Below are 10346 nucleotides of genomic sequence, written 5' to 3'. Positions count from 1 at the left end.
TGATGACCCTTACCAACATTTGAAGAACTTCGTGGCTGTGTGTGCCCAACATATGCAGAATACTGTTCCAGATGATGCTATTCAGCTAATATTTTTCAAATACTCTTTAGCCAATGAAGCAAGAGTGTGGTATAAGAAGCTGCCACATTACACTATCAATATATGGCGAGAGCTTGCTGCTGTTTTTCTCAAAAAATGGTTTCCGCCAAGCAAAAAAGCTAAAATTCTACACAAGATATATGATTTCAAACAACTTCTGGGGAACAACTATTTGAAGCTTGCGAGAGATTCAAGGAATACTTGCAGAAGTCTCTGAATCATGGTTTTCCAGAAAATATTTTGATGGAGAAGTTCTATAGAGGGCTAGATCCTTTGACACAAGCAGTCACAAAAAAAAACTAGTGGGTGTTTTATGGACAAGACATATGCCCGAATCACTCAATTGCTTGATAAGCTTACTACTCACTATCAAGCAAGGAATTCGGGTGGTACTGAGAATGTAGCCTATGGAGCTCCAATGATCCATAACATTGTGAAGGAGAACCTAGAGACTCAGCAGACGCTAGCTCAGATAGCAACCAATATTTCTTTGCTGACCAAGAGACTTGATGAAAAGAAAGCGAAGAAGTTCCGGGAATGCCTAAAGGAATGTACCAAGTTAAAGAGGGTCCATATCAAGAGAGGCCTCCTATGAAATATGAGGATGATATCTATGTTAGTAACTCTCGACGGGGTTACCAAAGGCAGATTATCAAAGTGGCTATCAACATCAGACTCAGAATCAATGGAGACCTCAACAGGGAAAAGGTAACTACAACAACAACTATGGTGGCTCGAACCAGGGAAACTACAAAAATAATAATAATAACTTTGGAAATAGAAGTTCCAATCCCTATATTCCACCGAAGGGTCAATCGACTGAATAAGGGAGTTCTAAGTTAGAGAGCATGCTTGAAAAGGTGCTAGCCAACCAAGACAAAGCAGATAGAACATTGAAAGGGCTGACTGAAACTGTAGGATCTCATACAGCTTTCATTCAGAAGCTCGAATCGCAGATGTGAGATATTTCCAGAGGACAACACCCTTCACAGAAGGGAGGACTTCCTAGTGACACTATTCTGAATTCTAAGAATGAGGGAGGTGGTGTAGACCTTGTATTTGCTATCAGTACTCAGAGTGGTAAAATACTCCAAATTGTTGAAAAGAAGGTGAAAATCTCGAGCCAGTTGTTGAAGAAGAAGAGGCACAATCTGATGTACCAATAATTGTTGATGAGGTCCAGACAGAGGTTTTGATTGTTAAGCAGGTTGATGTTGTTACAGAAACTTCTAAACAATATAAGGGCAACACTAACACTAGCAAGTCAACAGTTAAAGGGGCTCTTTGTCCTTTGACTCAATTATTTAAAGCCATACCTCTCTTTCCTCAGAGGTTAGTAAAGAAGACCAGAGATGCTAAATTTCATAGGTTCTATGATCAGTTGAAGTAGCTTTCCATGAACATCTCTTTTCTTGATGCCTTTTAAGAGATGCCAGGGTTTGCCAAATATTTGAAGGAGTTGTTGATTAAGAAGTGACCTATTAAGCATGACATTTTTAGTTTGACTCATCATGTTAGATCTATTATATCCACCACAAATGTTCAGAAGAAGGGGGATCCAGGGGCCTTTATTATTCCATGTTCTATTGGTCCGCATGATTTTTTCCATGCTTGATGTGATAATGGGGCTAGCATAAATCTCATGCCTCTTGCTATCTATAAGAAATCGGGTTTGGGACTACCTAGACCTACCACCTTGCGATTGCAGGTGGCTGATAGATCTATTAAAAGGCCAGTTGGAGTTGTGGATGATGTGCTTGTTAGGGTTAGTGAATTCTTGTTGCCCGCTGATTTTATAATCCTCGATTGTGTTATTGATAGGGAGATTCCTATTATCTTCAGGAGACCTTTCTTGCTATGGGAAGGGCTCTTATGGATTCTGAAAAGAATGAAATCAGGTTCTGAGTCAACGATGAGGAAGTTACGTTTCAAGCGAGTTAGTGGAGAAGATACCGAGAGCTTACGAAAGCATTTCAGTTATTGATTATATTGATGTGTTGGATGAAGCTGTTGAATTTAAAACGAATGAAGAGTGTTTGGGCGAAGCTCTTACTGCCACTTTGGTAAAACTTCGTTACTCGTGATAGGGAAGGTTATGTGGAGACATTGAATTCTCTTGTGGGGTTGGGTTCTTATTCTTACCAACCAAAGAAGCTTGACCTTAATCTTGAAAATAGAAGACACCTCCAAAAAAACCATTTATTAAGGAGCCGCCAAAGCTTGAGCTTAAGCAGCTTCCTTCACATTTGAGGTATAAATTTCTAGGTGCTAATAATGCTTTGCCAGTGATTGTGTCTGCATTATTAAATGAGGAGCAGAAGAAAAGGTTGTTGGAGATTCTGAGAGAGTATAGACGTGTGATTGGGTGGACTATTGTAGATATTCGGGGTATTCCTTCTGGTATTTGTGAGCACAAAATTCATCTTGAAGATGATAGTACACTGAGGGTTGAACATCGGAGAAGATTGAATCCACCCATGCAAGAGGTGGTCAAGAAAGAGATTTTAAAGTGGTTAGATGCTGGAGTCATTTATCCTATTGCAGATAGTAAATGGGAGAGCCCGGTCCAATTTTTCCGAAGAAGGGAGGCATCACGGTGGTGCCTAATGCTAAGAATGAATTGATTCCTACAAGGACGGTGACTGGGTGGCGTGTCTATATGGATTATCGAAAGCTGAATTCTGCTTCTTGTAAGGACCATTTTCACATGCCTTTTATTGATCAGATGCTTGATCAGTTGGCCGGAAGGTCAAATTATTGCTTCCTAGATGGGTACTCTAGCTACAACCAAATTAACATTGCTCTTGAAGTCCATGAGAAGACTACTTTCACGTGTCCTTATGGGACATTTTCTTTCTGCAGGATGTCATTTGGTTTTTGTAATGCACCGACTATTTTTAGCGGTGTATGATATCTATTTTCTCAGATATGGCTGACGACTTCTTAGAGGTCTTCATGGATGATTTTCTATGGTAGGTGATTAGTTTGATGAGTGTCTTGACTATTTGGGTCGAGTGCTGAAGAGATGTGAAGAGACCAATCTTATGGTTAATTACGAGAAGTGTCATTTTATGGTGAAGGAAGGGATCGTCCCCGATCACAAAATCTCAGAAAAAGGGATTGAGGTTGATCAAGCTAAAATTGATGTTTTTGCCAAACTTCCTCCACCTATCTCTATGAAAGAAGCCCAAATCTTCTTGGGGCATGTCGGTTTCTATCTGCGCTATATTAAAGACTTCTCGAACATAGCAAATCCCATGTGCACGCTTCCTGAAATAGACGATAAGTTCGAGTTTGATGAGAAGTATCGCAAGGCATTTGATGAGTTGAAGTAGCGTATGACTTCTGCTCCTATTATTGTATCTCCTGATTGGTCTTTCCTATTTGAGTTGATATGTAATGCGAGTGGTTTTGCTATTGGTGTTGTGCTTGGTCAGAGGCATAAAAAGATCATGCACCCGATTTACTATGCCAGCAAGACGCTCAATGGGGCGTGGATGAATTACACTGTTACTGAGCAAGAGCTCCTTGCTATTGTATATGCTTTTTACAAATTCAGGGCTTATCTGTTGTGGTCCAAGGCAGTGGTATACACCGATCATGTAGCGTTGAGGTATTTGATGGAAAATAAAGATGCAAAGCCACGATTTATTAGATGGGTCCTCTTGTCGCAAGAATTTTACTTTCAGGTGAAAGATCTTAAAGAGCTCAAAAATTAGGTAGCAGATCATCTCTCACGGCCGGAGAAGCTTGGAGACCAACCGAGGAGCTTGATATAGATGATGCAATCCCCGATGAGAGGGTTCTGTGGTGTCTTCTAAGATGGCACCATGGTATGCAGATATCACCAACTATTTGGTAACGGGTGCTATTCCAAATGTAATCACAACATATCGAAGAAGAAATTCTTAAGGGACTCTCGTCAGTATTACTGTAATGAGCCATATTTATTCCGGACATGCACCGATAATATCATTAGGAAATGTGTTCCAAAATCGGAGGTGATGGATATTTTGAAGGCTTGCCATGACTCTCTTGTTACGGGTCATCATAGTGGAAACTAGGCTGCAGCAAAGGTGCTTGAATGTGGGTATTACTGGCAACACTTTATCATGATGCTAACTTGATGGTGAAATCTTGTGATGAATTCCAGCATCAAGGGGCTATTTCTAAGAGGCATGTGATGCCTATGAACTATGTGATGAAAGTTGAACTCTTCGATATTTGGGGTATCGACTTCATGGGACCCTTTGTGAGCTCTGGTGGCATGAAATACATTCTGGTGGCTATAGATTATGTTTGGAAATAGGTAGAAGAAGTGGCTTTACCCAATAAAAAGGAGAATAATGTTATTAATTTTCTCAAAATGAACATCTTCACCCGATTTAGCACCCCACGGGCTCTTATTAGTGATAGCGAGACCCACTTATGTAACAAGGCATTCACGGTCCTGCTTGCAAAGTATGGTGTTGATCATCAGGTAGCCACTCCATATCACCCTCAAACTAGTGGCCAGGTGAAAGTCTTCAATCGGGAGATAAAGAATATTTTAGCCAAGACGGTCAATGTAAACAGAGTCGACTGGGCTCAGAAACATGATGATGCTCTTTGGGAGTATCGAACAACATTTAAAACGCCCATTGGGACTTCTCTTTATAGGATGGTTTTTGGCAAGGCGTTCCATCTACCAGTCGAACTTGAACACAAGGCCTTGTGGGCACTAAATAAGTTGAACATGGACTGGGAAGAAGCAACCTAGCTGAGGTTGTTTTAGATGAATTAAATGGATGAATTATTGTATCATGTCTATGAAAGTGCGGCCTTGTACAAGGAGAAGATGAAATATTATCATGATGTCAAGATCCTCAAGCGGGACTTTCAGAAAGGTGACTCCGTCTTGCTACATAACTCAAGCCTGAAGCTCTTCCCGGGAAAGTTGAAATCCAGATGGTCCGGACCTTTCAAATTGGTAAGTGTTTCACCCAATGGCTCGATGGAATGGAAAACCATGGATGGAACTCGAACATTTTAGGTTAATGGCCAGAGGGTGAAGCAATACCATTGGTTAATTGATGGAGATAGGATCGTGGATAGGCTTAGGATAAAGCATGGATACACTCCTGACCCGGAGCAAAACGGTACCACCATTGTGCCGCGACATTAAATCAAGCACTGCTTAGGAGGCAACCCAAGTTTACTGCTTTTTCTTTTCACATTTTTTTTTTGTTTGTGTTGTTTAATCTGTGTTGGTATGAAGGATACAGTGGAAAGTTTCTGAGGTAGTCACAGGTACAGGAGCTAGTTCCACGGACCGTCAAACGAACCGTCAAAAAGTTCACGGTTCGTGGAACAGAGCATGAAAAAAAGACCTCAACCTATCTCTCCGGAACTGTTTCACGGGTGAACCCATGGCTCCATAAATTTGTACCGCCTGTGGAAATAGTCATGGAAATGGTTGTCACGGTGATTATCACACGGTAAGAAAAACGGTCTGTGAAACATTTCATGGGCCGTGAAATTGACCGTCGATTGGAGCATCAAAGCAATCATCGCTGGAATGGTTTCACGGTACAATGACAGACCGTGAAACTTTCCACGGCCCGTGTTTTGGGTCGTGGAATTTCTAGTGACCACATCATCATAGACCGCAAGAAATTACCATACGACTTTAGTAATCTTTTCACAACATATTTCCTGTAGGATTCGACACCAACCTTGTTGGGTTACTATATTTGACATAGTCCGCTTTACAACATTTAATAGGTCAAATTTTTGCGCCATTGCGGAGAAAATAATTCACGGTCCGTAAGAAGGAAGCGTGAATTGATTAACCCGAATAAAACCTAAAACACCCCCAACTCTTCAAAATACCAATTCAAATCCCACGACCCCCACTTTTCCCACCTTCCACTATTCCCGCCCCATCAAAAATTCCTAAAACCCCTCACTTTTAACCCCACCATCATCAACCACTAATTAACCCACAACCCTCCGTCTTCCATAGCCAATTCCTCATGCCCTATTATATAGCCACAACTGCGCCATTTCATCATCTCCACACCTCCCAACAATCCATTGCACAAGTTTTTTTATGCTTCATGTTCTCTTGTTCTAGAATTACTAAGCTGTTGTGTTAATTCAAGCAAGGAATTATCTTCTCTCAGGTATGTTCACGAATTTCCCTTGATTCTCACATGGTATGAACCCTATGTACTTAAAGTTGAATTTTCCCTTCTCTAAATGATATTGTGGGATATTATTGATTAAATGTGGGGAAGTTTGATGTACCCATTATAAGCTCATATATTGGTAAATTAACTATGCACATAAGGTGTTTGATGTTTTGCCTAATAGAGAATTTCTTATGATATGGGGTGTGCCTTGTGAAATAAGTTGGGGGATTGGGATTTGGTTTGCTGTGAAATTATGAATGACTCATAAAAAAATATTATTACAATTCCATTGAGTCGGAGGGCATTGTAATCAAAGAATTCGTTCTTGAACTACGATGCCTGACAATTGTTCTTAAAATATGTAAAAAAAAAAAAAAAAAAAAGGGTTTGAAAAATGGTGAAGTCTGAGTAGCCTAGATTGTGTACTTCCATGAATCTCGTGTTTACTTGATCCCAAATATGGAAGTTTGGCGTGAATTTTGGAAAGTTGCAGAACTGTCAATCCAAATCCACGAACTATGAAAATTTTCACAGACCGTTAGAAAGTGGGTGAAAAAATCTCTGAAAGATCTGTACTCTGTTTAAATTTGATGGTTTAATTTAAGGTCCATGAAAAGTTTCATGGACCATTGAAATTAAATGTAAAAAAGGCTTTTCCAACTAGGCTTAGTGTTTTGATTCCATGGTCAAGTCCACGGACCGTGAAACCCAACCGTTAAAATGATTTCAAAAATTGGGTTGTTTGTTACACTTTAACGGTCAGATTCATGGACCGTAGAAAATTTCACGGTCCGTGAATATTAAACCACTGCATGTGAAATGTTGTTATTTCGAACACTAATTCGGTTGTTATGCAGGTATGGCTCATAAGAACCAAGTTAGATGAGGTTCTCCGAAACAAACTGGCCGGGGCAGCGGACAACCACAAGCCAAATATTGACTCCGTGATGAGGAATATCATGCGGTTGAGTCTCATTATGACACGACAAAAAGGGCAGTAAAAACTCCGGCAACCGGCTAGTCTGATGAGGGGGATTCGTCTTCACCTTCTGCTAGTTCTGGTAATGAAAAAAGTTCCAACCTATTAGAACAAAACACTGAATCAGAGTTGGATAGTGAAGAGGCTGCCAGAAGCACTGAGTTAAGATAAAAAGCTCGATATGAGAATTCACTGCGGTTCTCGGTTGAAGGGTCAAATGAAATATATGACCATGGTATTGAGCCAACCAAAGTAGGTGTACAACCGAGAAGGCGTATCTACGAGGAGTGGAGAATCAGCTTAGAGGGGTTGGAACTCATTACCCGAACATCCTAACGGTTCTCAAGTTCTATCAATGGGAGTTCCTTGGCAAATCCCCCAGGGAGCATTGACCGGTCTTAGTTAGGGAATTCTGTGCCTCTTATGCAGCTGATCCAAGGAATGGGTATAAGCCTGTGTAGCTAAAGGAAATTCCTTTAATACTGTCTAAGGTTACCGTCATAAGGTAAAGGTTGATTGATCCGACAGGGCAATTAACCGGTTCTACTTTAAAGTGGATTATGTGCCACCTAAAACTACTAATGAGGTGAAGCATAAAATGGGATAAACCAAGAGTGAGCATAAAATCGAGCTACCATGGGTAGCCTCGGTAATTGCAAAAGGAGATCCTGAGTGGAGGAAAAATGTTAATGTTGAAGTAAAAAGGCAGACCTTTCGGTTGAGGCAAAGTTCTTATAGTCTGTTCTAACAAGCCGCATCTATCCTACTTAGTCGGAAAATGCACTACCTATGGTCAAGGCAATTCTGGTGGCATGTATTATGTCCAAATACCTGATTAATTTGGGTGAGCTGATTTCTTCTGAGATCCAGCAGCGAGTGACAAAGCATGATACATCTTTTGTTGTCCCTTGCCAAATTACTGCCTTGTGTTAGCAAGCGGGCATTCATCAGCTATCAAACTTTTGTTCATTATGTCAAGGCATCTCATCACTATGATTTGTTGCAGAGTAAGGATAAAAACCTTAAGTCTCTATTGTCTGGGCTGCTTGTTGTGATGTCGACAAACCTTCGGTCCGAGTCACAAGATCATTAGAAGCCAGTGCTTGGGGCGACACAGGAGACTTCTGCAAGACCTTCTACTTTAAGGATAAAGCATCCTTGGCAGGGCCAGCTCAGCCTCCTACCACAGCACCTGCTACAGCTAACACTACTACTCCTGCCCCCATAGACTTGCCGAGTGGTCATTTGATTCCTTTCACCATACAGACCTTCCATGATTCCTATGTCAAAGCCGACAGAGCAGGTTGACAAGTCACTAGCTTAGTGGAAGGGTTGGAAGCTTTTCTTACTAAGCAGATAAAGAAGGCTTTGGATCCGGTGCAACAAGAGCAGCGTCGACTTCATTCGAGGATGGATGGTATGGAGTCGAGGCTCAGGGTGTTCACTAAGTGTTACACCCCGTACTTCCGGAGAAGCACTTATCAAATTTTAATGTAAGTATGTTGAACTATGGCTAAGTAAAACAGCTTTGGAATATAAGGAGCGGAGCATTATTAAGTATATTCTAGGAGTAAAGGATCCACATAAGGAATACCGGGAGGTCCTATAAGGAAATGAGTTGAAGAAGTTGAGTTAGTATGATTTTGGAAGAAGATGAGCGTTACTTTGAACGACAAAGTATGAACCAACTTGTGGAAAGAGTATCTTCTAGCATATGAAGAGTTTTGAAGAAAATCAACCTGCTAAGTTGAAGTTGATGAAGTCTAGTTTCCAACGCAACAAACCGCGCGTCGATCCGACATCGGAATCAAACGTTATGAGCATTTCAAGACGGACTGCCAGAGCAGGAATTAACTCGGCGCTAATGCGCCCGGAGGTGGCGCGAACCCACAGAGAAGCACTGAACAACCCTGCACGAATGCGCCCCAAGGCTGCGCGAACGTGCAGAGCAATTTTTAAGTTGGTGGGAACTGACTTCAACACTCAATATAAGGGTCAAAACCCTCATATTTCACCCAAAATATTTCCCCAAAAGCTCAACAACATATAGGAGTGTGTGTGTGTCATAAAATTGAGGCATTGGAGTGATTTCGAGTGGCGGAGTATTAATCGAGGCTCGGGTGATGTATATCGGTGACTATAGTATCGTTTTTCGGTGGATTTTGGCTTGGATTCAAAATAAATATTGAAGATATTGCTATTCTAGTAAGAACAAGGTATGAATCTCTCTTTATTGACATTGATTTAGGTTTACCTACGAATATAGAGCTATTAAATAGTCGCATAATGAATTAGTTGGTTGAGAAATTGGGTAAACATCGTGTGGGATGTTTTATTGAGTATATTGGTATTGTTGATGATGTGGTTTATATTAGTGTGACTATTGTTGTTGTTTTGTTGGTATTGTGATTTCGGGCTAGGGATATAAACAGAGGAGATGTTGTCTGAATTTTGGCAGATTATAAAAGAAATTAATTTGAAGGCTTAAGACAAGCATATGATGATAAGACTAACAATAGTATGAATGATTTTATAGGTAGATTACGGGACTACGAATGATCTTAAGTAGATCGCAAGACAGGAGTGTCACGACCCAACCTCGTAGGCCGTGACTAGTGTCCGTGCTGGACACCCAAACGTACTCAATACCCCAAACCAGCATATTAGCAGAAGATTTAAATGAAAGTTAGTTGGCGCTACTAAATATCACAGATGAACAGATTTTGTACGTGGAATCCGATAAGGCCATCACAGATCATAACAACCCAAAACATATATAGAACCCACATGTATGTCTACAGACCTCTACAAAACATAACAGAATCATAAGACGGGACAGGGCCCCGTCGTACCCCTGAATAGCGTACATAAATACAAAAGCAGCAGACTGTACCAAGTATAGGCTCTGGACAAAAGAGCGCTCCTGAATAGCAGAATAGATGTACTAGGCAGGCGGGTCAGCAAATCTGTCGTTAGTACCTGCGCGGCATGAAAACGCAGCCCCCAAAGAAAGGGGGTCAGTACGTAATATGTACTGAGTATGTAAAGCACGGAACGTAGTAAACAAAGTCATAATTGAAGCAGAAGATACAGAA

At 41.0% G+C, this 10346-nt stretch overlaps 1 non-coding gene across 1 annotated transcript; it reads right to left on the bottom strand.

The window, feature by feature from the left end:
- Positions 1 to 220: 220 nt before the first annotated feature.
- Positions 221 to 326, bottom strand: LOC132629597 (small nucleolar RNA R71). The gene has a single exon (XR_009578364.1). It is a non-coding gene; the product is annotated as a small nucleolar RNA R71 (small nucleolar RNA).
- Between the last annotated feature and the right edge of the window lie 10020 nt (positions 327 to 10346).

The sequence above is a fragment of the Lycium barbarum genome, chromosome 2 (genome assembly GCF_019175385.1).
Source record: "Lycium barbarum isolate Lr01 chromosome 2, ASM1917538v2, whole genome shotgun sequence".
In the NCBI taxonomy this organism is placed as follows: Eukaryota; Viridiplantae; Streptophyta; class Magnoliopsida; order Solanales; family Solanaceae; genus Lycium; species Lycium barbarum.
The sequence above is the reverse complement of the archived record's forward strand: the minus strand, read 5'-3'. Positions and strand labels throughout refer to the sequence as shown.